This window comes from Papio anubis, chromosome 2, assembly GCF_008728515.1.
Source record: "Papio anubis isolate 15944 chromosome 2, Panubis1.0, whole genome shotgun sequence".
NCBI classification, from domain to species: Eukaryota; Metazoa; Chordata; class Mammalia; order Primates; family Cercopithecidae; genus Papio; species Papio anubis.
The window spans coordinates 163,771,026-163,798,891 of record NC_044977.1 but is presented as its reverse complement, the minus strand read 5'-3'; the positions used below and the strand labels follow the sequence as shown (position 1 = coordinate 163,798,891).

At 35.9% G+C, this 27,866-nt stretch overlaps 1 protein-coding gene across 13 annotated transcripts in view; it reads left to right on the top strand.

Annotated features, from left to right (window-relative positions):
* The window catches only part of TBC1D5 (TBC1 domain family member 5), a 571,565-nt gene that overhangs the window by 70,447 nt on the left and 473,252 nt on the right, over positions 1-27,866 (top strand). Inside the window, exons 1-2 of one of the 13 annotated variants that reach the window (XM_017954355.3) lie at positions 15,237-16,264; positions 19,121-19,200. The exons of the other annotated variants lie outside the window; for them this stretch is intronic. The gene's annotated coding sequence lies outside the window, so the exon portion shown is untranslated. Of the gene's footprint in view, positions 1-15,236; positions 16,265-19,120; positions 19,201-27,866 lie in introns of those variants that run through there. 13 annotated transcript variants of the gene reach the window in all.

Below are 27,866 nucleotides of genomic sequence, written 5' to 3'. Positions count from 1 at the left end.
TCCAGAAATGGACTTACTGGTTAGAAGGGTAATTACAAGTCTTCTGATACTTACTGCCAAACTCTACAAGTTTCATTTCTACTGGCAATTTTGATTCCTGAATTTTTTACATCAGTCCTCGTATTAATACTTAAAAAGAAAACATCTTTGCTAATTTTATAAGAGAAAAGTAGTGTCTTGTTGTAATAATGTACCCGTTTTTAATGCTATTGACCATTTATATTTATTTTATAATTTACCTCTTAATACGATTTACCTGTTACTCAGGTATTTTTCTCATATTTAATTACTATATTATATATTAAGCAGATCAGTCTTTTGTAGTATGTCGTATTTTTTTTCTGTGTTTGATTTTTTTTTTTAAACTAGTGAGTTGAGGAATTTGGTTTTATTTGTTTGGATTTTTTATTTTTGGGTCATATAACCATTTTAAATTTTTATGTAATCAAATATATATCATTCTACATAAAAATTTTCATCTTTAGTATTCAAAACTTAAAAAATACCTAATAAAGTTTTAATTGATCTAGGATTTTAAAATAATCAGTTTTGGGGCCTATATACTGTATTTTCTGTGTATTGGCCTTGCAGACCTCAGTGTACATACAGATTTACAATCATGAATGTAAAGGAAAGCACACTGGGACTGCTTCCAGCTGACTGTGACCTTGAGTCTCAGCTTCTGCATCTATGAAATGAAGATATTGGTCTGGTACAGTGCTCTGTTCATTCTGGTTTTTATGCCCATGAACCCCAGTAAGAAAATTTAAATCACAACCACAGACACACATGTACATAAACACATACAAGTATATGTATGTGTGTATATAAACATACTGTGTTTCTACTTTTTGTGTGTCATGCCATACATATCATGCCATGCAGTGCCAGATATTATTTAAAAAAAAACTCACTAAATTGCTTTCCTTACCTACTAAGGGGTGTTACAATTTGAGAAACACTTGTCCAGTGGATCTTTGATTGGACACTCACATGCCTTCTGGGACTGACCAGATAACAGTTGCAAATAACTTACCACTTTAGCCAATCAGAGGGCTTGGGTTCTATCTAAAGGCATTCAAATTAAAAGAGTAAAACAAAGCACCTTGTTAGGTCAGCAGACATTTTCAAGTGGAATTCAACCTTCAAATTTGGGACCCTATCCTACTCTAGAGAAAAAAAATCAAATACATAAAATATTGGCTTATTACTTTGTCAAATTGCTATAAAATAGTTTTAACTAACGGTTCATGGTCAGGCAGTGAAATCAGACTATACTTTTAATAGCATTGGTCTGGATGCTGATATTCGAATGCTTTCCCGGTAACCTCCTCTAAACTTCTTTGGTACTGTGACAACTTCTAGCCATGAAAATTAGGAGATAAAATGGCCTAACTCAGTTTTCCTGATTTAATGAGAAATAATGTCTATGCTAGGATATGAGAAGATAAATATGAAAGAGATAATTCCAGGTATCTGAGTTACTTTCAAGGCTGATGTTAAAGGAGAAAGTGGGCTTGGTGTGGTGGTTCGTGCCTGTAATCCCAGTGCTTTGAGATGCCAAGGTGAGAGGATTGCTTGGGGCCAGGAGTTAGACACCACCAACCTGGGCAACATAGCAAGACCCTGTCTCTACAAAAAATTAAAAAATTAGCTGGACATATGGTGCATAGCTGTAGTTCTAGCTATTTGGGAGGCTGAGATGGGAGGATTACTTGAACCCAGGAGTTTGAGGATGCAGTGAGCTATGATTGTGTCACTGCACAGCAGCCTGGGGGACAGAGTAAGACCTTGTCTTAAAAAAAAGGGAGGGTTGGGGGAGACAGGTGAACTTTGTCCTTCCCATTTCAAAGGAAGGTGATGCACTATCCTAGCAACTGTGTCCAAAAACACTTTTAAGAAGATGCTGGCCAGGTGTAGCGGCTCACGCCTGTGATCTCGGCAGTTTGGGAGGCTGAGGTGCGCAGATTACAAGGTCAGGAGGTCAAGACCATCCTGGCCAACATGGTGAAACCCTGTCTGTACTAAAATATAAAAAATTAGCCGGCGAGGTGGCAGACACCTGTAGTCCTTGCTACTCAGGAGGCTGAGGCAGGGGAATTGCTTGAACCTGGGAGGCAGAGGTTGCAGTGAGCCAAGATCGCGCCACGGCACTCCAGTCTGGTGACAGAGTAAGACTCTGTCCAAAAAAAAAAAAAAAAAAAAAAAAAGATGCTAATGAATAACCGGTGAAAAATCATATAGAAAAAGTTCAGCGTTCATGAACAAATACAGCAGCATTTGGATATCTACCAAATCTCTTGTGTCTGTGTATACACACGCAAAATTATTTTTATGACTTGATTTTCTGGTTTTGGGGATAAGACTGTATATACTTCGAAGAGAGATTCTGTGATGTATAACCATTAAGTCTCACTTTTGGTGACTTGGGTAATTGTAATGGAACCATGGAGCCATTTGGCTCCAGATGGGACTTTAATCTGGCTTCTGATTGAGCTGAGTGTCCTTGTAGAGTCTCTTAGCATCTGTTTTGGAAATATTTGCGACATTATTCAAAATTTGTACAAATTAACCCACCCTTGGGTTATAATTCAATTTTTCTTTATTGAGAAGTGTATTATAAACATTTTTATGCAATCAGATTAAACTAGCTTATACCTGTTATTTATTTGTCTATTAAGTGGTCATGTAGATTTTTGTGACTGAGCTTTTAGTGGATTTAAGAAAGCTTACGTTAGACTTCTAAAGATTGTAATTTGTTTATAAAATGTTGTTTATTAAAGCTATTTCCAAGTTTCAAATAGCTTTCACATAGGTACTTATTTTTGAGAGACTATTTAAAAATACTTAAAATTATGCTGGTTCCGTCTTTTAATAACAGAAACCCAAATAGTCTGCCTTATTCCAGAATGAAGTGGATTTTTTTCCCACAGTGGAAACTATAGGTAGGGGAGCTTCTAGGGCTTGATCTCCAAGCACTATATGAGCGAGGTATCAGCCTGACTTATCTGTTTTTTAAAATTTATCTTCAGGCTGGTTTCCTTCTTGTTTATAGGATAGCTACTATCTGTAGCTGGAACAACAAACATTCTTCACTTCCAGTAGGGAAACAAGAATTTTTCTCATTATTGTGGACTAAAGGTTTTTTCCTTCAGTTTTATTGGCCCCGTTTAGATCACATATTATCTTTGGACCAGTAACAATCACCATGTGCTAACAAGTTTAATTAAGTTTGGGTTTCTGAACCACTTACTTCCAGGAAAGTTGATATTACAGCATTTGATTCAGGATCTACCCCTGGAGCTTGAGAGAGTCTGGGTAGGTCAGCTTCTCCTGAGTTGTGGGATGGGAAAGGTAAAAATGGATGTTGGATTTGCAACCAGTGGAGTCTCTTCTATAAGCATTATAAAAGTTCTAATCCACTCCTTGATCAGGATTTTAGTTTCTTTCTCTTTTTGCATTTTTATTAGTACTTTGGCTTTTAATTAATTATTTTCTTATTTACAGAACACAGAAATGAAAATCATGTTGTGGAAAGAAATACTAGTTAGGTATTTTGTAGTTGTTTGGGCTTTCTTTGTTATGTGGAGATTGGAAAAATTGTAAATATTGCTTGACACAGATAAAGTGTAAGGAGATTGCATTATTAAATAAATGTTAGTGACATTTTCTCAGGAAACTGTCATACATCATCACTATTTGTCCCTCCCCCCAAAGGAAGGCAGTATAATTCTGTGGGCCCAAATTCTCAGTGGTTTACCTTTCCATGTGTAACTAGGGTTTTTTCAAGTATTAAAGTATAATTGTATAATTTATATATTGAAATGCTTACTTTAATGACTGAGAATGAGAGTACTGGAAATGAAGAGTTCTAAATTGATGGCAGAAAGATCTTATCCTGGATTTAAGTTAGAAAGGACTAAAAATACTGGTATGTAAAGAAAAAAATTCCTCAGGGAATATTGGAGCAAATGTAAGTGTGAGGTTTGAATTGTCTGTCCCTGGTTGGTAGTATTTGTTTGCAGGTTTTCCTGAAGGATGAAAGGCTGTATTTTCCTGTTAATTCATCCACTGTTAATAAATTTCTTTAGCTCTTATATATGTCAAAATGCACTATTACAAATACCACTAATTTGGAATTTGTGTAAATTGATTCGAAGTAGTTTTAAATTAAATAGGTTGATAAGCAACAAGCAGAATAGAAAGGAATCTCTTTACCTTTTTTAGGATTTAAAAACAAGGCATTCTAGATGCCTTCCTCTCCTTTACCCATAGCGTCTAACAGGTGTTGTTGATTCTTCCTAGATGCTTATCTCTGAAATCAGCTCTTCTTATTCTGGTTAGCCCTTATTTATCATCTGGACTCCCTAATCTCTGTGCCAGAATATTCATATGATACGTATTATTCAGTACCTTGACTTTTTCTTTTTGAACTTAGCTCCATGTGAGCACATAGATCCATGTGCTCACACAAATCCACTCATTCTATTTTTAAAGCTTCATAGTACTCCCAAGTATGGATGTGTAGTGTATAATCTCAAAATCGTCTTTCTCAATGGTAGATCTCATTATGTTTTTGTTCTGGTTAAAAGTTCCCTTCCCCTTCTGGTGATTCTCAGTCATGGGAGGGAACATTTACTTCCTAAGGATGGGGAATCTGAATCTTGCATGGACCTTTTACAAGTCTGTCTCCCAAATTCTGATATACCTTCCTATTTGATGATTTCTCTTGTATTAAGAACTATAACTGGCTGGGCGCAGTGACTCATACCTGTAATGCCAGCACTTTGGGAGGCAGAGGCAGGTGGATCACAAGGTCAAGAGATTGAGACCATAGTGGTCTTACTTTCCTGCCACATGATTTAATAATTCTGGACACATTGCCTTCTGGCTGGGAGTCTTCCGTTTTTTCTTCTCTTTGCTTTTCTGCATTGACATGTATTTTTACTATGCTTTTAATACCCTTCCCTTCTCCTATTCATCCTGAAGCTTCATCTCATGCAATTTTTCCTGTTTTGGACTGCTGGGCTGTTTACTAAGAGCAACTATAATTTCTTCTAAACTTCTAACTGTCTTCTACTAGATTTTTGAACAACTTGAGGGGAACAAGCGGTGCTCGGCTGGAGGCTGGGAACCACCTCCTGGGTCTAAGTCAGAGGTTCACATCCACCAACTACCTTCCCAGGATTGGACTGAGAAAGGGAGCAGAGGGTCCCAGGAACTCTCCTGAGATCCTGGCTGTCCTGCCAAGGAATTTATATTTCCTTGTCACAGGTAAATGGCCTTCCATTCTATATTTTTCTGTAACTGAGTAGGCTTCTAACTCAGCTCATCTGTCACTTTCTCCGTGAAACTTACCCCTCTCCTGATCAGGAGACCAGGCTGGCCAACATAGCAAAACCCTGTCTGTACTGAAAAATACAAAAATTAGTGAGATGTGGTGGTGCATGCCTGCAATCCCAGCTACTTGGGAGGGTGAGGCACGAGAATTGCTTGAATCTGGAAGGTGGAGGTTGAGGTTGCAGTGAACCGAGATTGTGGCACTGCACTCCAGCCTGAGTGACAGAGCGAAACCCTGACTTTAAAAAAAAAAAAAAAGCTATAACTGTCTCATATATCAGAGTAGATAGAAGGTTGTAAACACCCTAGTGGTCTTACTTTCCTGCCACATGATTTAATAATTCTGAACACATTGCCTTCTGGCTGGGAGTCTTCCGTTTTTTTCTTCTCTTTGCTTTTCTGCATTGACATGTATTTTTACTATGCTTTTAATACCCTTCCCTTCTCCTATTCATCCTGAAGCTTCATCTCATGCAATTTTTCCTGTTTTGGACTGCTGGGCTGTTTACTAAGAGCAACTATAATTTCTTCTAAACTTCTAACTCTCTTCTACTAGATTTTTGAACAACTTGAGGACAGAGTGGTGTTACAATTTTTGTACTTTTAGCATGTAGACAATATACATAGTAGTATACATAGCAGGAAATCAAACAGCTAATTGAATGAATGGAGTTAATGGATATTGAAGTATCCAATCATGCTCCCCTTAATGATGGGAACAGGTTTTGAGATATGGTTGTTAGGTGATTTCATCTTTGTGTGAACATCATAGAATGTACTGAACATCACAGAATGTACTTATGCAAAACTAGATGATGTACAGACTGCCACACACCTAGGCTATATGATGTAGCCCATTGCTCTTGGCTACAAACCTGTACAGCATGTTACTGTACTGAATGCTGTAGGCAGTTGTAACACAATGGTATCTGTTTATCTAAACATAGAAAAGGAACTGTAAAATTGTAGTATTATAATCTTAAGGGACCACCATCCTATATGTGGTCTGACATTGACTGAAATGTCATTATACAGCACACGACTGTATTTATGTTTTTGCATAAAATAGCTGAATTTTCAACAGTGAAATTTACTGAATATATTTGTTGTTAATAAATTGGAGTTGCAGAAAGGCTTTACTCAAGTAGCTGGTCATAAGGGAAATAAGATAGGTGTTGAGAGTTTCAAATCTGCACAGGGAAGAAAGAGTAGATACAGAGATACAAAGTCTCTAAAGAGACAGAATGACTGATGGGCTTGGAAGCCTTGGCCACTTGCCTGAATGACTATATTGATGCAGCTAAAGAAAGAATTTGTCTGGCCGGACATGGTGACTCACGTCTGTAATCCCAGCACTTTGGGAGGCCGAGGCGGGCAGATCACGAGGTCAGCAGATTGAGACCATCCTGACCAACATGGTGAAACCCTGTCTTTACTAAAATACAAAAAATTAGCCGAGCATGGTGGCGCATTCCTGTAGTCCCAGCTACTCGGGAGGCTGAGACAGGGGAATCGCTTGAACCCGGAAGACAGAGGTTGCAGTGAGCTGAGATTGCGCCACTGCACTCCAGCCTGGCGACAGAGTGAGACTCTGTCTAGAAAAAAAAAAAAAAAAAAAAGAAAGAAAAGAAAGAATTTGTCCATTGAGGGTGGAGAGTGGATTGGCTGCCATCTCCAAATAAAGGCCCAAGGGTTGAAGTTGGTAGTACTCATCCTAGCTTTTGTTGGGAGATTTTTAGTATTCTGGTTTCTACCTCTCTCTGTATATAGAGACATATGCAGGTAGTTGCAGATGGATGCTCCAGGTTTTTTGTTTGTTTGTTTGTTTTCTTTTGGTAGTGGAATAGTGATTAAAAGATAGACTTCAGCAGACAAGGTTCAAATTCAGGCCTTTTTACTTGCTACTTGTGTGTCCTTGGGCAAGTTTCTATCAGTCTCCAGTTTTTGGTCAGTGTGGCTGAAGGCTAGACCTGGAACTTATTACATTCATAGGATAATGACTTTCCCATGACAGCTTTGGAGAGCCAGCCATCCCATCACGCCTTAACAAATCTGTACCTCATTGCATCAGCAGTGTGGGCCTAGGTGCTTGAACTATTCTATTAGAGTGTGCATTTTTTATATGTATATTCATGTGTAGTTTGATGATAAAATATCTAGTTCATCATTTTCTAGTGAAAACATGGATGAAAGTGTATGAAATGCATTCAGCACACAGTTCAGCTTATATTAAAAAAAGTAGTATTTGACATACACTGGAATGAACTGAAGAGTAGGATCTGGGTTTGGGTCATCTGTATTTCTGTTTTACTTTGGATTGTGTTTGAGAGGAGTGTCTGAAGTTAGTTCATGTTTAAAATATGTGTGGGTAGCAGGAATAGGAGTAGGGGCTTTCATGGGAGTCTGAGAACAGGGCCTGCTTTTAAGATTATAGGAAGTAGTTTTGGTTTTCAGGGAACATATCAAACAAACTTTTATTATTACTCTGTATGTCATCTTTTCTGTCTGGCTACCAGCAGGAGTTTCTGTTTCCATGTCATTTTGACTTGCATTGTTAACTTTCCTACCTCAGCAACTAAGGCAGAAGGCAGATTTCTCCATAGATTTTTCAAATTGTTTGAGAGGCACAGAAAATTTGAAGCAGCCCATTCTTTCAAAAGAGCCAGGTTGTGAAGGTTCTGGTTTACTGATGACCCTGAGCCTCGTGCCAATCCAATGTCTGATTTTTTGTAGCTGGTGTGGTATACAACCAGCAGCCATGGTTCAGAGACTGGATTCGAGGCAGCTTCTCTGAGAGAGTGATTGTGATCGCCAGTTTCAATAAAGTATGCTGGTCCATAGGAGTTGAGAAAATTGCTCCTTTAATCTGAAAGATGGTCTAGGCAAAGGCTACTGAGTGAATACAGGAGTACACTGCTTCATTTGCTGCATAATAGCTGTATTAGTGTCCTAAGGTTGCTGTAACAAAGTACTACAGACTGTATGGCTTAAAAACAGAAATGTATTTTCTTTTCCGGGGGCTGAAAGTATGAAATCAAAGTGTCAACAGGGTTAGTTCTTCTGAGAGTGAGAATATATGGTTCTTAACTTTATTTTAAATGTCTCTAGATCAAGTATATTTAAATGTCTCTGTCTTTTTAGTGCAAGTTGAATATTTCTTATCCGAAATGCTTGAGATGAGAAGTATTTCGGAAATTGGATTTTTTTCTGATTTTGGAATATTTGCTCCAATGAGCATTTCCTTTGAGCATCACATCAGCATTCAAAAAGTTTCAGATTTTTTAGTATTTCAGATTTCAGATTTTCGGATTAGGGATCCTCAACCTATAATTAGCAGGTTTAACGAAGATGATTGTTTTCTCATTATTAGGATTATGGTTATATATTGTATTTGGATGCCAGGATGTGAATATGATTAATGAAAGTGGAAGTTTGTATAATTTATATTGGTGGGTTTCATTTTTAAAATGATTGGTGTATACATTTTCAAGATAATTGTTTTTGATAGAAAGTTACCTCCTACATAAGTGGCATGGCAACTAAGAATTTTATGTCCAGACACAAACTGATTTTTAATTACATATCAAAATTTTTTTCAATCATTTAATTATGTGTCTAAGTAGAAGGTTACAGATTTAAAGTAAAACTAAATCTGATTAAATTATCAAACAAATTTAAGTCAGCGTAATTCTAGTCATGTTGCTAAAATGAATACACTTTTCTCATTTTAATATTAAATTTAAAATATAGTAAGAACCTATAGGAATAATAAGTGTTACATTTTTATTTTTTCCCTTTGACTTTGCTTGTTTTAATTTTGAAGTCTGCTGTTGAAAATGTCAATACTAGTTTAAATTCTGCATAACCTGATTTGTAAAATTTAATTAAGCTGACTTGACTGTTTGAATCTACTCCCTCACCCCCAAAAGAATGCATATCTCCTAAGTAGATGCAAATTTTGTGAATTATTTCTTGCCATTAGAATAACCCCTCTAATCCTTATTCACTTAATTTATGTCAGCATTTTCTTAATATATGTGTTCATGAAGGAAGTTAAGGTTGGTTGCTAGGCCTCATTCTCCCATCCTTCCTTCCCTTCTTTCTTTCTTACTTTCGTTTTTTATTTTGAAATAATTTAAGAGTTGTAGAAATAGTACCCTTCTCCCGGCTCCCCCTAAGGTTATCATCTTACGTAACCATACTTTAATTTTCAAAACTAAGAAATTAACATTATTATAGTACTATTAGTGAAATTACAGATTTAGTTCATATTTCACTAGTTTTTCCGCCATTTCCTTTTTCTGTTTCAGGACCTAATCTAGAAACCCACATTACATTTGGTTGTCAGGTCTCCTTAGTCTACCCCAGTGTGTGATATTTCTTTAGTCTTTCCTTGTCTTTCATGACCTTGAGACTTTTGGATAGTACTCACTAGTCAAGTTATATTTTAGAATATCCCTCAATTTGGCCTTGTCTGGTATTTTCTCATGATCAGACTGAGGTTATACATTATTGGGAAGGACACTGTAGAGATGGTGTCCTCTGATACACTCAGTGTATCATACCAGTGGTAAATGATGTCTTATTACTGGTGATGTAGCAGCATTATTATTTATTTTATTTTTTAAGATAACATAAAATTAACATAACATAAAATCAAGTGTTTACAAGTGTGCATTCCACCACCTCTATCTAGTTCTAAAACATTTTCATCACCTCAAAAGGAAATCTGTATCCATTAATCAGTTTCACCTGTCCCCATACTCCTCCCAGTCTGTGTTCTGACTGTGTAGATTTACCTATTCTGGATATTTCATGTAAGTGGAATAATAGAATATAGATATTTCATTTAAGTGGAATAATAGTGACTTTTGTGTCTGGCTTCATTCATTTAGCAGCGTTTTTAAGGTTCGTCCATATCTTAGCATTTGTCAGTACCTCATTTCTTCTTATGGCTGAACAATATGTCATTGTTGTATATATCACAGTTTATCCATTCATCCCTTGAGGGACAGTTTGGCTGTTTCTATCTTTTGGCTATTGTGAATAGTGCTGTAGTGAACATGTATATACATTTACTCGTTGAATTGCTGGGTCATATGGTAATTCTAACAAACTTCCTGGATCAGGTAGTCTTTAATTCTTCTGGCTTTCATTTGATTTAAAAAGTCTAATTCTGTTACAGAATAATCAGGGTGCTGCAGAAATATTCTTTGTAGATTTTAAATGTCACAGTGAGTTATGTTTTAAAATCTGGAAATATTTGTCATTCTGATGAAACTACTTTTTTCTGGGCTTGATTGTTGATAGACTGTACCTGTTTTTCCATCTATAATGATAACAAGATATAGTGCTAGAGTCCATGAATTTGTTGTGTTATATGTATTATCAGTTTATGTTATATCCATTTTGTCCTTATTTGGGATCCTTTTTCTCCCAACATAGAGGAAATTTACTAGTTTAAGGAAACATCTGTAATAAATACCTGAGCAACAGTTTAAGGAAGCTTTTTATACTTTTAAATATTTCTTCATTTCAGACTTGAAGTTTTCGATGTAGTTTTGGGCCTTCTTTTGTAAATAATTTATTTTCATATGATAAATATAATGTAGTATTGATTTTTAAAAAATACTTTCTATTTTATATAGTAGGGTAGAGAAAGGAAGAATAGTATTCTACTAGAAACTTGTGATAAGATGGCGAATGAGAATAGAAAGTCCTCTACTTAGGACTAGATCAGGTCTATAAAGACTGTTCTTAAATTTATTTTTCCTTAATCTTGAGAGACTAAGAATTTTGGCTGTAAACCTTAAATATATTTCCACCAAATAGGAATATGAGTTGTTTTTTTTAATGGCTTAAAATCAAGTCTTTGGTTTCTTCTATGCTGGCACCCTTTCAACCTAGGAAATCTTTTCCTCATGTGGTTGGAAGCTCTGGGAGATCTGATGTCCCCCTCGTTGTTTCATTCACATTTTGAGGTTTTCAGGCAGAATCAGGGGGCCTTGAACCTCTGGTTTTTGTGAGTGTTTTCACTCTTGCATATTCACCTGCTTGGGTTTTAATTTCTGGAACAAAATTCCTGGCCTTCTCCTCACCTAACAGTAGATACATGATATTGACATGAATACTGTTACCCAGTGGTTTCCCCTGGAGTGGGGAAGAAAATGTAGAATTTTGTTTTGTTTTGTTTTTTGAGATGGAGTCTCTGTCGCCCAGGCTGGAGTGCAGTGGCGCTATGTTGGCTCACTGCAACCTCTGCCTCCCTGGTTCAAGCAATTCCCCTCTCTCAGCCTCCCGAGTAGCTGGGATCACAGACGCACGCCACCACACCCGACGAATTTTTTTGTATTTTTGGTAGAGACGGGGCTTCACCATGTTGGCCAGACTGGTCTCGAACATGGACAAGCAGTAAGTTAATGGACAGTATGGGACAGTTTGAAGATGCTGAAACCGTCTCAACAGTTCTGAAAAATCAAATATTACTGTGAAGACCCACATTAATATAGGTCTGATGATGTAACTTATGTTAGATACTTCAGAAGAACGACTGTATTCTCGGATCCTTATTGATGGTAAAGCTGTTTTCTTATATTACAAACATTCTCTTTTCTGTTCTTGGAAACTCATTTTTCTTATTTTCCATAAAGCTAGAAATGTGTTAATTTTTTGAATGTTCAATTTTTAAATGAAAACATTATGTATATTATAGATATAAGACTTAAATGATATTTAAGAATTTTTTGATTCCAATAAATGAGAGAACTCACTTTTAAGAAAAACAATTGAATAACAACTTTAGCTAAGTTTTAAGGAAGTAAAAAAAATCTTGATTTTTGTTTTCCAGGAAAATAATATGCAGCGATCCCAATAATAGTATTGTTGCCATTTTTTTAATTGCTAGGGAGTAATTATTTATTGACCTGATAGCACTGGGAGTGCTCCAGATTAATAAAATGAAATTCTCATATGTGAATGCAGTATAAAATCTGAATGCTCCTTCAGTCAAAAGGGATTGCCTTGTATAAATGAAGTTTAAAAGGGATGTGATAATCAGAGCTACTGTACCCAAAGTCATTGTTTTAGTATATTCACCACTTTACATATTGAGTTACCAGCTAAGATTTTAGAATTACATCACTAGGTAGAATATATTAAAGATGATCCCTCAGAAAAAGAATAAAATTCCTGCAGCAACTTTAAACCAGGTGTAGGGAGGGAAATACTTTCATCAATACAGAGCCACTATGAAAGCCCTGCCTTGGGAGAATCGTACCAAATTCAAAAGTACGACTTTTTTTTTTTTTTTTCTTTAAGAAATCAATTTGGTTTCTAGAGTTTCTCTTCTGTCTCGTGAATTTTTTCTTATGAGTAGGAGCGAAATAAAAATCTTTACCCATTTGAAATTATTACTTCATTATTGTTGAAATTTATTAAAGTAATAAACAGATGTCTTTTTTAGTCAGAGGCCTGTCCATGTACATGTGCAAATATTGGTCATCATTATTAGAATCCAGCCATTTCTGACCACCTCTACCCCTTTTCTTTTATTTCTTTTTCATTTTTTTCTCTTTGATGTACCAGTTTTATTTATTTATTTATTTTTATTTTTTATTTAAATTCTGGGGTACACGTGCAGAACGTGCAGGTTTGTTACATAGATATACATGTGCCATCGTGGTTTGCTGCACCTATCAACCCGTCATCTACATTAGGTATTTCTCCTAATGCTATCCCTTCCCCAGCCCCCTGCCCCCCGACAGGCCCTGTTGTGTGATGTTCCCCTCCCTGTGTCCATATGTTTTCATTGTTCAACTCCCACTTATGAGTGAGAACATGTAGTGTTTGGTTTTCTGTTCATGTGTTAGTTTGCTGAGAATGATGGTTTCCAGCTGCATCCATGTCCCTACAAAGGACATAAACTCACCCTTTTTGTGGCTGCATAGTATTCCATGGTGTATAGGTGCCACATTTTCTTTATGCAGTCTATTATTGATGGACATTTGGGTTGGTTCCAAGTCTTTGCTATTGTGAACAGTGCTGCAGTAAACATACGTGTGCATGTGTCTCTATAGTAGAATGGTTTATAATCCTTTGGGTATATATCTAGTAATGGGATTGCTGGGTCAAATGGTATTTCTAGTTCTAGATGCTTGAGGAATCACCACACTGTCTTCCACAATGGCTGAACTAATTTACACTCCCACCAACAGTGTAAAAGTGTTCCTGTTTCTCCACATCCTCTCCAGCATCTGTTGTTTCCTGACTTTTTAATGATCACCATTCTAACTGGCATGAGATGGTATCTCATTGTGGTTTTGATTTGCATTTCTCTAATGACTAGTGATGAGCACTTTTTTATATGTTTGTTGGCTGCATAAATGTCTTATTTTGAGTGCATTATTTTTATTTTTTAACTTTTATTTTAGGTTTGGAGGTACATGCAGGTTTGTTACATAGGTAAACATGTGTCACAGTTGTTTGTTGTACATATTATTTCATCACCCAGGTATTAAGCCCAGTACCCAGTAGTTACCTTTTCTGCTCCTCTCCCTCCTGTCAACCTCTCTGCTCAAGTAGAGCCCCGTGTCTGTTGTTTCCTTCTTTGTGTTCATAAGTTCTTATCATTTAGCCCCACTTATAAGAACATGGGGTATTTGGTTTTCTGTTGTGTGTTAATTTGCTAAGGATAATAGCCTCCACCTTCATCCATGGTCCCACAAAAGACATGATCTCATTCTTTTTTTATGGCTGCTTAGTATTCCATGGTGTATATGTGCCATATTTGCTTTATCTAATCTGTCATTGATGGGCATTTAGGTTGATTCCATGTCTTTGCTATTGTGAATAGTGCTGCAGTGAACATTCATATGCCTATGTCTTTATGGTAGAATGATTTATATTCCTCTGGGTATATACCCAGTAATGGGATTGCTGGATTGAATGGTAGTTCTGCTTTTTGCTCTGTGAGGAATCACGATACTGCTTTCCATGATGGTTGCACTAACGTACATTCCCACCAACAGTGTATAAGTGTTCTATTGTCTTTGGAAGGTTGCCAGCATTTGTTATTTTTTGACTTTTTAATGTTAGCCATTTGACTGGTGTGAGGTGGTATCTCATTGTGGTTTTGATCTGCATTTCTCTAATGATCAGTGATAACTGAGCTTTTTTTTCATATACTTGTTGGCTGCATGTATGTCTTCTTTTGAGAGGTGTCTGTTCATGTTTTTTGACCACCTTTCAATGTGTTGTTTGTTTCTCTCTTGTAAATTTGTTTAAGTTCTTTATAGATCTTGGATATTAGACCTTTGTCAGATGCATAGTTTGCAAAAATTTTCTTCCATTCTGTACGTTGCCTGTTTACTCTGTTAATAATTTGTTTTGCTGTGCAGAAGCTTAATTAGATCCCACTTGTCAATTTTTGCTTTTGTTACAGTTGCTTTTGGTGTCTTTGTCATGAAATCTTTTCCCGTGCCTATGTCCTGAATGGTACTGCCTTGGTTGTCTTTTAAAATTTTTATAGTTTGGGGTTTTACATTTTAAGTCTGTAATCCACCTTGAGTTGAGTTTTTTGTATGGTGTAAGGAAGGGGTCCAGATTCAATCATCTACATATGGTTAGTTATCCCAGCACCAATTATTGAATAGAGTCTTTTACCCATTGCTTGTTTTTATCAGCTTTTTTGAAGATCAGATGGTCATAGATGTGCGGCCCTATTTCTTGGCTCTCTGTTCTGTTCCATTGGTCTGTGTGCCTGCATTTGTACCTGTACCGTGCTGTTTTGGTTACTGTTGCCTTGTACAGTTTGAAGTTGGGTAATGAGATGCCTCCAGCATTGTTCTTTTTGCTTAGGATTGCCTTGGCTATTTGGGCTCTTTTTTAGTTTCATACGAATTTTAAAATAGTTTTTTTCTATTCTGTGAAGAATGTTGTTGGTAGTTTGATAGAAATAGCATTGAATCTGTATGTCCTACTCCATTTCAAGCCACCATTGTCACCTGGACTTTGCAGAATCCTCTTAGTTATCTCCCTTTGGACTAGCTTCCTTACTCCACAGATCTGTTCTTTACCTAGGATCAAAGTCATTCTTTTGTAATGGATATCAGATCAGGCTACTAAGAAGTTCCACTGTTGTCCTGTTTTTGCTTATTATTTTTTAAAAGTTTACGATGTGCTTAAGACAGTATATCATTTGACTCCCCTAAAACCTCATCTGCACTAATTCTCCTCCTTCCCCCTACTGCAGTCACAATGGCTCAGTGATAGTTTTTCAGTATGGCAAGTCTGCTCCATGTCAGGGCCTTTGCACTTGCTCTTCCGTTTGGAAAACCCTTCTCTCAGTTATCCACAGAAATTTTTCCCGCACTATCTGTTAGTCTTTTCTTAAGTGTCACCTTGTCAGGGAGGTCTTCTCTGAGCACCTTATATAAAATCATAATCTTGTTCCTTTCCCTGCACCAACTTCCCTTATTCCCCTTAGCTTGCTTTACTTTTCTCTGAAGCACTTAATCATTTCTGAGTTCGTGTATATTTATTTTTGTTTGTTTATCAGCTCTTTAACTACTCCCTTTAGAATATAAGCTTGTAAGCTTCATGAAGGTAGGAACTTTGCTTTGTTTTCTGTGGTTTATCTACCTTCTGGAACTATACTTGGCACATGATGGATACTCACTGTGTTTATGTGTTAAATGAATGAATGATTAAATAAGGGGAAGAGAGTTATAAACAGATGTGAAAAACATTGGTGTGTTTCAGAACTTGAAAATATTTGCCTGTTTATTTGAGATGGGAGCAGTGAGCGATGGTCTTTTTCTTTCTCTTTAGTTTTGCAGTCCAGAACATGTAAAGTTTTTTCACCCATTATAAGGAAGTTGGACAAAATAACTCCATGTTCTGCTTATAATTGGGAGCTAAGCAGTGGGTATGTATGCATGGACATAAAGTTGGAAATAAGGGACACTGGGGACTCAAAAAGTGGGAAGGGTTAGAACAGGGAAGGGTTGAGAAATTACCTATTGGATACAGTGTTCACTATTTGGGTGATGAGTACACTAAAAGCCCAAACCTGCACATTTACCCCGAATCTAAAATTTAAAAAAAAAAAAAAAATAAATCAGACTTTGTCCTGAGAGAGCACGGATACTGCTAACTGTAATCCATTGAAAGTGTGGTCAGATTAGCATTTTAGAAAGAGTCTGCTTGCTAAGGGTGAGTGAACCGCAGAGAAGCAAGGACGTGGGGATTATTTCGTAAACAGTAGTCCAGGGGCATGATGATGATTGCCTGAACAAGATTATTGATGTAAAAATGGAAAGATTGACAGATTAAAGAGATATATAGTATTTAGGGAGCAGGCCTCAGTAATTGAAGGAGGAACAAGAATGATGCATAGGAATCTGCCATGACAAAACTGGTGGATGGGATGCTATTCAGAGATAAGTAGTGGGCTTGATGGTATGGGGTTATGGTAGAAAATTGAGTCCAAATTCAGTTTATGGTGCTGTTTAGTTTTTTAGGGATGCTGTAACAAAGAACCAAACACTGAGGGGCTAAAAACAAAAGAAATTTATTGTTTCAGTTCTAGAGACTAGAAGTCCAAAAATCAAAGAGTAGGCTAAAGGCTGTAGAGGAGAATCGTTTCTGCTTTTTCCAGCTACTGTTGTTTGCTGGCAGTCCTTGGCTTGTGGATGTATTATGTTACTTCAGGCACCTGGCCATCTTCTTTCTGTATGTCTTCACATCATCTTCCCTCTGTCTGCATGCAAATTTACCCTTCTTATAAAGACACCAGTCATACTGGGTTTGGGCCCATCCTCATGACTTCGGTTTAATTTGATTACCTCTGTAAAGACCCTGTTTTCGAATAAGGTCCCATTCTGTGTGTGGCACTAGGTATTAGGACATTGATACATCTTTCATTGATAGATGACAGAATTTTAAGGAGAAATGAATAGGATTTGATGCTTTGAATCAGTATAGAGTAGGAGATCGGGAAGGGGAAAGAGCAAAGGTAAATCTTGAGTTGTCATGTTTTCCTGAGAGAATGCTGGTGCTACTAGAGAAATAGAAAAGTAAGGGGGAAGGGGAAAGAGTTTTGTGACAAGGTGAGGGTGTTGGGAAATAAGTTTCATTGTAAGCATGCTGAATTTGGAGTTGTAGTTGGTAGTAGAATTGGTTCATGATCTAGTCATAATTCAAGAAAAGAGATTTGTACCTAGATTATAGCTTTGCTATGATAATGTTTAGGTTCAGTGAGGGAGAGGATACAAAAAGGAGACCTAAGCCTAGAAAGGAAACTAAAGAGAGAGTGTTACTTTGTTAAAATGGATGCTTTCATCCATTGTAGAAAAAAAAAAGTTTCCTGAACAGATCTATTCCTTTACTCTAAATGTCAGTTCTAGTAATGTCTGGATAGTGGATTTAGTTGCCGAAGTGGTCGCTGCATGAACAGAAGTAAGTTACCAGTTCCTGACAGCTGCGAGTCAGCCTCTGGGCATCTTGCTAAATTTTCAAATATAATTATACAGTAGACTTCCTTTAACAAATTCTGTGTTCCCAGCTATAATTATAACTGCTTTTCTTGCCTATAGCCTATTCTTTGTCTTACTACTCTCCTCTGTATCTCCCCCTGCTGGTTAGACTTTTCCTCTGGTCATTTGGGATCTGAGAAAATAGGAAGCTGTTTTTCCTAAGCATTGCATAACCAATTTCCTTCTTCCCACTCTACCCTAATAGACATTTCAGTAATAAGCAATGTTTTAAAGCTTAGGCTAGCAGTATTCTATATTATATTTATATTTATCTTCAGAGAATATGCAGATACAAATTAGGTACCTTGTAAGCCTTCTGTGCAACTGTCAGAAAATGACTACCACAACTTCCACAGTGACCCTATTTAATAGTTAAGTAAAATCTTAAATAAAGTCTTGCTCATGGCCATGCTTTAGACCAAGAGTGTTTTGTTTTGTTTTGAATAAATTAAAATTTTCAACCAAAAATGAAGTCATCATAAATCCTACAACCATAATCTTGTACTAGTTTCCAGGACTCATCATGACAGTAATTTGTAAGATCAGAATTATGAGTGGGATTTCCTGTTTTCTCATGTATTTTTATCTCCCAAATATCCATTATGAAAATAAATCACTTTTAAAAATGACTTGACGTCCTTTACAAAAATATTGTAGTTTTTGGATGATAAAGTTTAGGAATATATTTCCACATCACTTAGATTAGATTCTGAGTCATTTTAATGTCTTTCTTAAGAAGTAATTAAAATGTGTAGTTTTTTGAATGTGCAGAAGGAAATTTCAACTTTTGTAGCTTGCAGTGGAAGTAGTCCAGAAGAAATTATGGATTGATGTCAGTACTTTCATTAATATTTGTTATGTGCCAGGCACTGTGCTAGTTGCTAGTTTACTGAGATTTTAGTTTGAAGGATGAGATTAAATTAAATAGGTTTTACTTATAATAGTTGAAATATACTTGGGAATAAATAGTGTATCAAGATTGCCTATTAAAATAATTCTGTGTATTCTGGGTGATGTTCAGTACTAAGAAGTAGGACTTCTCTTACGTAGTAATTGGTTGACATTCTTTGACCTCAGTGTAAGACTGAAGTATTTAATCAACGAACACAGAGAATAAAATTATGATAAATAAACCACTTTCTTTAAACCTTTAGAAATAAACTTGAAGTCTTTTGGCATTAGATTGATGGGCTTTCCTTTTGTGAAAGAGTAAGTGAATAATTTAAGCTTATAATTCATGTTTGCAGGTCCTCATCCTGTCAGAGGAATAATAGTCTTGAAAATTGGAGCTCTGGAATTCACCATTCTGAGAGATCTCTCCTTGCTGGTATAATTTTATGCTTATGTGGCAAGGTTTCAGGTTGAGGAATGAGATCAGATTTGCAGGGGCAGAATATTTGCTATCCTCGTTGTTTTGGTTCCCGAGGAATGCTTACCCCTTAGCCTCAAATGTGCTGTGGTATTAGCTACTTTAAAATAGATTGCTCAAGACTCTTTATTTGGAAAACCTTAAATATGCATCGTGATGCATTACTTGCAATAAAAAATGAGGCTACAATTATATAAAACAAAACAGTACAGCTGCTGACAGATGTCATTAGCGACTTACTCAAACACAGATCCTTCAAAAAGGAACTGCTAGACATCAGATTCAGGGAGTTAAGGTCATTATGACTGAAGATGAAATACTGTTGTCCACTACATTTATTGTTGTTGGCTTTTTGCATTTAACTTTTGGATAATTTTTTTGGAGACCTTGACATTTGATACAGTTTAAAAACCATTCTTTTAAATTACAATTAATAAATGTATAAGGAATGAGGAAAATAGAAAAGCACCATGAGGCAAACACCACAGTAATAATTGTTGCAGGCAAGACTCATTAATGGATAGCAAAAGTAAGGGTGAGCATTTAAGGAGAAATAGAATATTTGCATAGGTCTAAAAAGTATATTCCTAAGATGTTTAATAATTACAAAGAGAAAAATAGTAACTTTATGGAGGAGACAGCTGATGGACACTAAGTGATCAAGGTTAGTATCAACAGTAATAAGATATATTAACATCTGATATAATACGACACATCAAAGAGGGCACAACATCACTTATATGATATTTTTGCCAAAAATATATAACCTCAGTTTCATCATGAGAAGACATTAGACAAACTCAAATTGAGACACATTCTACAAAATAATGGACTAGCACTCTTAATATTATAGTCACGAAAGAGAAGGAATTCCCACAGATTGGGGGAGACTAAGGACACATGACAACTAAAGGTAATGTGGGATCCTGGATAGGATTCTGGAATAGAAAAACGTCATTAGTGGCGTAACTGATGAAATTTGAGTAAGACCCACAGTTTAGTTTATAGTTTTAACCAATGTTAATTTTATGATTTTAATAACTGTGGTATAGTTATGTATGATGTTTTCATTAGAAAAACCTAATTGAAGGTTATGTGGGAATTCTGTGCTATTTTGGCAACCTTTCTGTAAGTATAAAGTTATTTCAAAATAAAAAGTTAATAACGTCCCTTCTGGAAATTTGATGTAGTACATTCATACTTACCCTGGGAGACTATGAAAGGGCTCTTCTATTATAATGAAGTGTCTTAGTTTTAGTAATGAAATGTCTTTTGGTTTTATCTTGGGCAGAGTTTCAGGATAGACTCAGCACTTGTTGCTGACCACAATTTGTTATCTCAGTTCTCCTAATCATCTTCTTATAACAATTGTAGAGATACTTGAGTTGTGTAATTTCTAAAGAGATGTTAATTGGCCTCTGCTCTAGTTAGTTGACCAGTACGTGGAAGAATTTGAAGATTAGAAATACGATAGATTACCTTCAAATCGAAAGTGTGTAGATAGGAGGTATCGGGGGCGGGGCGGGGGGGTGTATTTGGATTCTAGATCTGATGGATACTACCAGCTCTGTGATCTTGAGCAAATCAATTTGTCTTTCTCAATCTCCTTTCTCATCTATAAAATATCAATGGTAGGAATAACTCTACCTTATATGGTTTGTAAAGATCACATCAACTAAACATGATAATATATATGGCCATATATTTAGAGCAGGTTGCCTAACTGCAGATTGCTTCCACTTCAGTCCACTGTGAATGGTGCCTCCTGGAGGTATGCCAAGTACTGTGCCGAGAACAAAATGGTCACCCTCAGTTAATTGGCTCTGATTAAATGAGAAAATACCTTTGGAAGGATATTGTGAGTTGAAATACTAGAAAAATAAAAGTATAAAAAATTTTAAATGTTACAACATTGTTAACCAAATTGGTGTAGTTTTATAGGATTTTCATAGCACAAACCCAAAACCTATACAAGCTAACCCATTTAGGTCTTACTCAATAATTAATAATAATTATTTTTTGAATCAATAAAGGAGCAGTACTATATAATACTATTTGTAAGTAACAGATCTGGGGCTATTTTAAACCATTTCATTTTATTCTTTTTTGTGTAGGGGAAAAAAGTCATTAGTCTGCATTTATAATCGGGACTAGCTTCCTGTAAAATTATTTAACTTTTTATTTATAGAATTTGAAATTTACAATTCTAAATACAGCAATAGTAAGGCACTGCATTTTTGCAGGAAACAAAAAGCACAATTAACATAAAGTTAGAACCAGCCACAAATAAAATATTTCAGCAAACTGTAAGAAAAAAAATGCTCTGGGAAGCAAATGCCAAGAAATGTTACATAGGTGGCCTTATTACATTGGAAAGAAAAGAATATAGAAGATTAGTAGCAGTAATAGGAGGAGGAGGAATAGGAGGAGGAAGGTACGTAGCAAATGATAGTGAATAAGCTCTAAGTGTTAGTTACTTTTCTAAGCACTTTATGCAGATCGTATTATTTAATCCTCCCAATACCTTATGAGTTAGTTGCCTGCTTTATATATGACATAGCTGAGGCTCAGAGAGGGTAAGTGATTTTTTTCCCCCCACAAAATCTTGGAGCCAAGATTCAAAGGCAGGATGTTTGGCTCTAGAACTCATACTGTTAACCAGTATGCACACTCCCTCCATGAAACCAATAGCCACCATCTATTGATGTACAGAATGTAGTTTGTGTATTTTTTTTTTTGTGAATAATTTTGTTAATGGTACCGTGGGGTTTTCTGGATCAAGGGCATGATTTAAGTAAGTAATGGGCTAATTCATAGGACCCCTGGTGTCCTAATAAATCAAAACCCACTCAAGAATACCTCAGCAGTAAGCACATTAACTGTCTTCCTAGATGGATTATTTTAAAAAATCTCCATATCTGCATAAAGTGTATTACATACGATAATTTCACTTAATTGTTCTAACTTTTAATAACTGTCAAGACAAGTAGTAGATGAAAGGAAAGCAAAAAAATGGTGTAGAATTACATCACTTTTTTTTTTTTTTTTAAGGCAGAGATTGATTTAGAATTTTTGTATTTCCTGGAAGAATACCTTGTGGCTAGTAGGAATGTTTGATTGCTTTAATAGAGTCTCACATAGTAGGGCCTAATATCTAGCCGATTGAATTAGTATTATTCTAGGTATAGAAATAAACTCCATAGTTTGTTCTTTATGAAAATAATTTTATTTCAAGATATTTCTTTTCTGCTTGACAAAAGGGCATTGCATCTTTAAAAGAGACTTGTGATGTTTTGTTTCATTTTTTTCTAGCTTGGACTGTGGCAGAATCAAATGAGTAGTAGTCTTTGATGACTAACACTTGTTCATTTTTTCTTTAAATCTTTTAAATCTTTAAAAAAGGTATAATGACAAAATTAGTTTATTCTTAGACATTATGTTTTATTTTTCTTTGTCTTCTTTTATAATGTCCTTTTTTATAACATTATCCTTCTCAGCCCTAAAACCTAACTTTCACATTCTAAAAGAATTCTTCTTTTAAGAGGAAATTGATATTTGGGGTCGAAGGATTTGGCCAAATCTGAGATTTCCTATCATAATTAAAATAAATCTTGGAAGCAGTTTTTATTAGTTACTTTAATTCAGATAAGCTAATTCAGGCTTATTTTCTCTTAAATTGATATAAAAAAAAATAAGAAGAGATTATCTCCTTTAGCTGCACCAAATGGCACCTGATTTAATAACAATGTTCTAACTCTATGAAGTTAAAGGGAGTCAGGAGACACGTTTGTGGAAATGTGGAGTTTGGTATTTATTGTTATACTGGTGGACTCAACCCCCACACCTTGCATCCTCTGTATTATGTTTCTCTGTGGTTATCTCACCTTTGTCTTTTCTCTGTAGAGGTGAGGGGGTCTGTTTGTATAACTGTGCTCTCAGCTAAGTATAAAGTGGGCTAGAGCAGGGATGGCAAATACGTGAGCTCACGTGCATTCCCTCTCCTATGCTTGTTATGACATCAGGTCATGGCATACTTTCTTGCTTAGCCATAGGGCAGCTTCATAATTTTCCCATCTTTAGGGAGCCAGAAGTTTCAGTGTGAGTGAAACCTATTTGCTATTCCTGGAGTAGAGAGGTTGGGATGATTACCAGAAGTTCTGTACCTGTTTTTCCTTCATGTCCAGGATTTGATGTAGTCCAAGAATAAGAGATCTTACTTTCTTAGGTTGATGTGTTCTAGCAGTTTAGTGACCTTCAGAGCGTACTCAGACACACTTGAATTTATTGTGACAAAATTGATCCCCCCAACCCCCTTTTCTGAAATACTTGGTTAGGAAACCTTTAGATATCACCATAGTTTATTTTTTGACAACTGTCCTATAAATTTACACTCAAAAAGTTATTCTTGGTGAGGGATGGGGGATAGGTTGTGTCTTGCAAAAGGTATAATTCACCTTTTCAAGTGTACAATTCATAGTTTTTGTTTTTGTTTTTTTTTTAACTAACCAAATTGTGTGGTTGTCACCATGACACTCAGCTGTAGAACATTTTCATTACTCCACTATGATTTCTTACGTACATTAACTCTTAATCCCCATTCCCCCAATTCAAGGCAACAATTTATTTATTTTTTAGTCTTTATAGCTTTGCCTTTTCTGGATAGTTGATATAAATGGAATAATATAATACTTGGTCTATGGTGCCTGACTTTGTCCAGAACATAATGTTTTTGAAGTTTGTTTTGTAGCATGTATCCATAATTTCTTCCTTTTTATTGGTGAATATTACTACATTGCTAGTATGTCTTGTTAATACATTGATCATCTGTCAATCCATTTCATGGACATTTATGTTGTTTGCAGCTTTTGGCTATTATGAATAAATCTACTAAGAACATTCGTGCTCAAGTCTTTGTGTGAATATTTCTTTTCATTTCCCTTGGGTAGATACCTAAGAGTGGGGTTGGTATGTCATATGATAAATTTATGTTTAACTTTTTAAGAAACTGCCAAACTGTTTTCTGAAGTGGCTATACTCTTACACACTCCCATTAACAATGTATGAGGATCCCCATTTTTACATCCTTATCGGTATTTATTATTGTCTGTATTTTTTATTATATGTATCTTTTTATAACTTAAAATTTCATCTCAATATTATTTTTAAGATTTATCCATGTTGATACATGTAGCTCTTATTCACTGCTATGAAATGTTCATTGTATGAATATGTAGTGAAAATCCAGCCATAATATGAAAAATGGCTTCAAATTCAGTTGTATAAAATATAGAGTTGTATTATTGTGTTGTTATTGAAAAACAGTACTTTTAGTTATCTGTACTGTTGCAAAAGTTACAAAAGTGAAAATGATGAAATTTATACTTGATATTACTGCTGAGACAGTCTGAATTAGTCACAGGGCAGTTTTTTCCTAAGTCAATCCCATTTGCTTCCACAGAAAATAAGAATTTTAGGCCGGGCGCAGTGGCTGACGCCTATAATCCCAGCACTTCTGGGAGGCCGAGGCGGGCGGATCATGAGGTCAGGAGATCGAGACCATCCTGGCTAACACGGTGAAACCCTGTCTCTACTAAAAACTTCAGAAAAAAATTAGCCGGGCGCGGTGGTGGGCGCCTGTTGTCCCCGCTACTCGGGAGGCTGAGGCAGGAGAATGGCGTGAACCTGGGAGGCGGAGCTTGCAGTGAGCGGAGATCAGGCCACTGCACTCCAGCCTGGGAGACAGAGCGAGACTCCATCTCAAAAAAAAAAAAAAAAAGATTTTAGCTTTATCTGAGAAATGGGCAGTGAAACTACAGACACAGAAGCCAGTCACAAAAGACCATATACTAGATGATTCTTTTCATATGAAATGGCTACAGTAGACCAATTTATGGAGAAAAAAAGCAGTTTTGGGGTTGCCAGGGCAAGGGGGATTGGCGGGAGATGAGTGACTGTTTAATGGGTATGGGGTAATTTTTGGAATTGAGTAATAAAAATGTTCTAAAATTGACTGTGGTTACCCTTACACAACTCTGTATATACTATAATCAATTGAATTGTACACTTCAAGTGGGTGAATTGTATGGCATATTCATGTTTCAATATAGCTGTTAAAAAATAAGATGCATGAGTCTTTGTAGAACATGTCAATAGTATTAAAAAAAAAAAGAAGAAAGTAAAAAGTACTTCACATCGCAGGTGTTCCTTTGTCAATAATTGTGGCATTATGGCATCCTTTTAAATGACTACTTAATAAACTTCATTGAGTAGATGTACTATAATTTGCTTAATTAATTTCTTAATAGTAACCATTTAGATTGTTTCCAATAAGTAATGTTGTAAGTGGGATCATTGTATATAAATTTTTGTGCACTTGTCTTTTCAGTATAAGTTTTACAAGTGAAATTGTTGGGTCAAAGATTAAGTGCATTTAACATTTTGAATCATATTTCTAAATTACCACTCAGTGAGATGCTCCAGTTTGCCTTTCGCCAGTGGTACGTGATAACATATGAATGACCATGCTCTTGCCACTGCTGGATATTGTCCGTGTTTTTTGTCTTCATCAATTGGGAGGAAATTAACTTATTTTTATTTGCATTTCTTTGTGCAACTTGTTATATATCCCTTAAAAACTTGTTTTTGTTCATTTCTTGTCCTTTTTTTCTGTTGAGGTAATGATCTATCTTTGTATTAGTGTGTAGAAAGTCTTTTTATATTAAGAATATTTGGCTGAGCGTGGTGGCTCACACCTGTAATCCCAGCACTTTGGGAGGCCGAGGCGGATGAATCACCAGGTCCAGATCGAGACCATCCTGGCTGGCACAGTGAAACCCTGTCTCTACTAGAAATACCAAAAAAAAAAAAAAAAAAAAAAAAAAAAAAAAAAAAAAATGAGCTGGGTGTGGTGGCGGGTGCCTGTAGTTCCAGCTACTCGGGAGGCTGAGGCAGGAGAATGGCATGAACTGGGGAGGCGGAGCTTGCAGTGAGTCAAGGTCGCACCACTGCCCTCCAGCCTGGACAACAGAGTGAGACTCTGTCTCAAAAAACAACAACAACAACAACAACAAAAAAGAATATCTACTTTGGGTCTGTTATATTAGAGAAAAATATTTTTCCAGTTTGTCTATATTTCATATTTATTTATGGTGATTTTTTTCCCATTGCACAAACATTTTAAAGTTTTGCATAGTCATATTTGTTACTTTAAAACATCCTTAGAAATTCGGCTACATTCCAAGGTTATACAAATATTCTTTTATATAAGTTTTAAAATTATCTTGGGGCGGGGCACCATGGCTCACGCCTGTAACCCCAGCACTTTGGGAGGCTGAGGTGGGCAGATCATGAGGTCAGGAGATTGAGATCATCCTGGCTAACAGGGCGAAACGTCTCTACTAAAAAAAAAAAAAAAAAATACAAAAAATGTGAAGAAGAGGAATTAAGACAGCCTTTTTTCCTCCCTCTACCTTTTAGACTTTATTTTATACTAAAGAATTAACTGGGCATTACATTTATTTAAACAGCTGTTACAGAAAAAATTTTACTAGCACAGCTGCCTTTTAATAAAGTATTTGAATGTTTTCATTTTACTTTTTTGAAATTTTTTGTTTATTAGATTATACTACATTAATCAAAGACAACAATTATGTATTTTTTATGTATCTAGTGGCTAAATTACCATTTATGTCTATTCTTCAACCTAAATTTGTAGTCTGGAATTTCCCCAAAGCACATAATATAATTTATATTCAAATGGATTAACTTGTTCTTTGGACAGCCTAAAAAAAAAGACCAATTTATGATTTTCTATTCTATATTTTATTTTAATAAGCTAAATCGATATTTGATACTTGCTAATTTATACACACTTGTGTCCTTAATTTAATAAGCCATCTGCATTTAGATTTAGTAATACATAAGATAAAACCAATGCTACATACCTCTAAAGTTAATTTCTTTCTTTTCAGTTTACAGTGCCAGTTTTACACTCCATGTGCCGTCAGTGAAAATGTAGGCGGCAGACACACCACATATTTATTATCACTGAGTTCACCATATCATACAGGAAAAGTACATTAATATGCCATAGAGAAAATCTAACACACATAAACAACCACTTAGCATTTTTAAGAACATATCTGACTTATTGGTTAGCTTAAATATCTTTTGGTAGAGTTAGACACCCACGTACAGTGAGTACATTCATATAAGTTATCAGAACAATTCCTTGTGCTGGTGAATGAGCATCTCTCTTCTTCATGTATGATGGTAAAGATTATACATTATAAAGCTTTAACCTTTCCATTGGAATTCTAAATCTTGATACAATTCAGCCATTCCCAGGGTTCTTCAGATAAAGTTACACTCTGGAAAACGTTTTTCTAAAGCCTTAGTTTACATTTACATTTCTGTTTCATGCTGGGTCTCTTTTCTTGAAGTTTCTGTTGTTATTTTCTGTTTTAGGCCCATGGTGAAGTAGGGGGAGGGAGTGGGGCTTTTCCTGATTTGTTTTTTTCCCTGTGAATTCTATATTCTATTGTAGGCTGTACCATGCAAAAAATTGTGTATGTGTGTGTTAGTTTTTTTCCCCCGAGACGGAGTTTCACTCTTGTTGCCCAGGC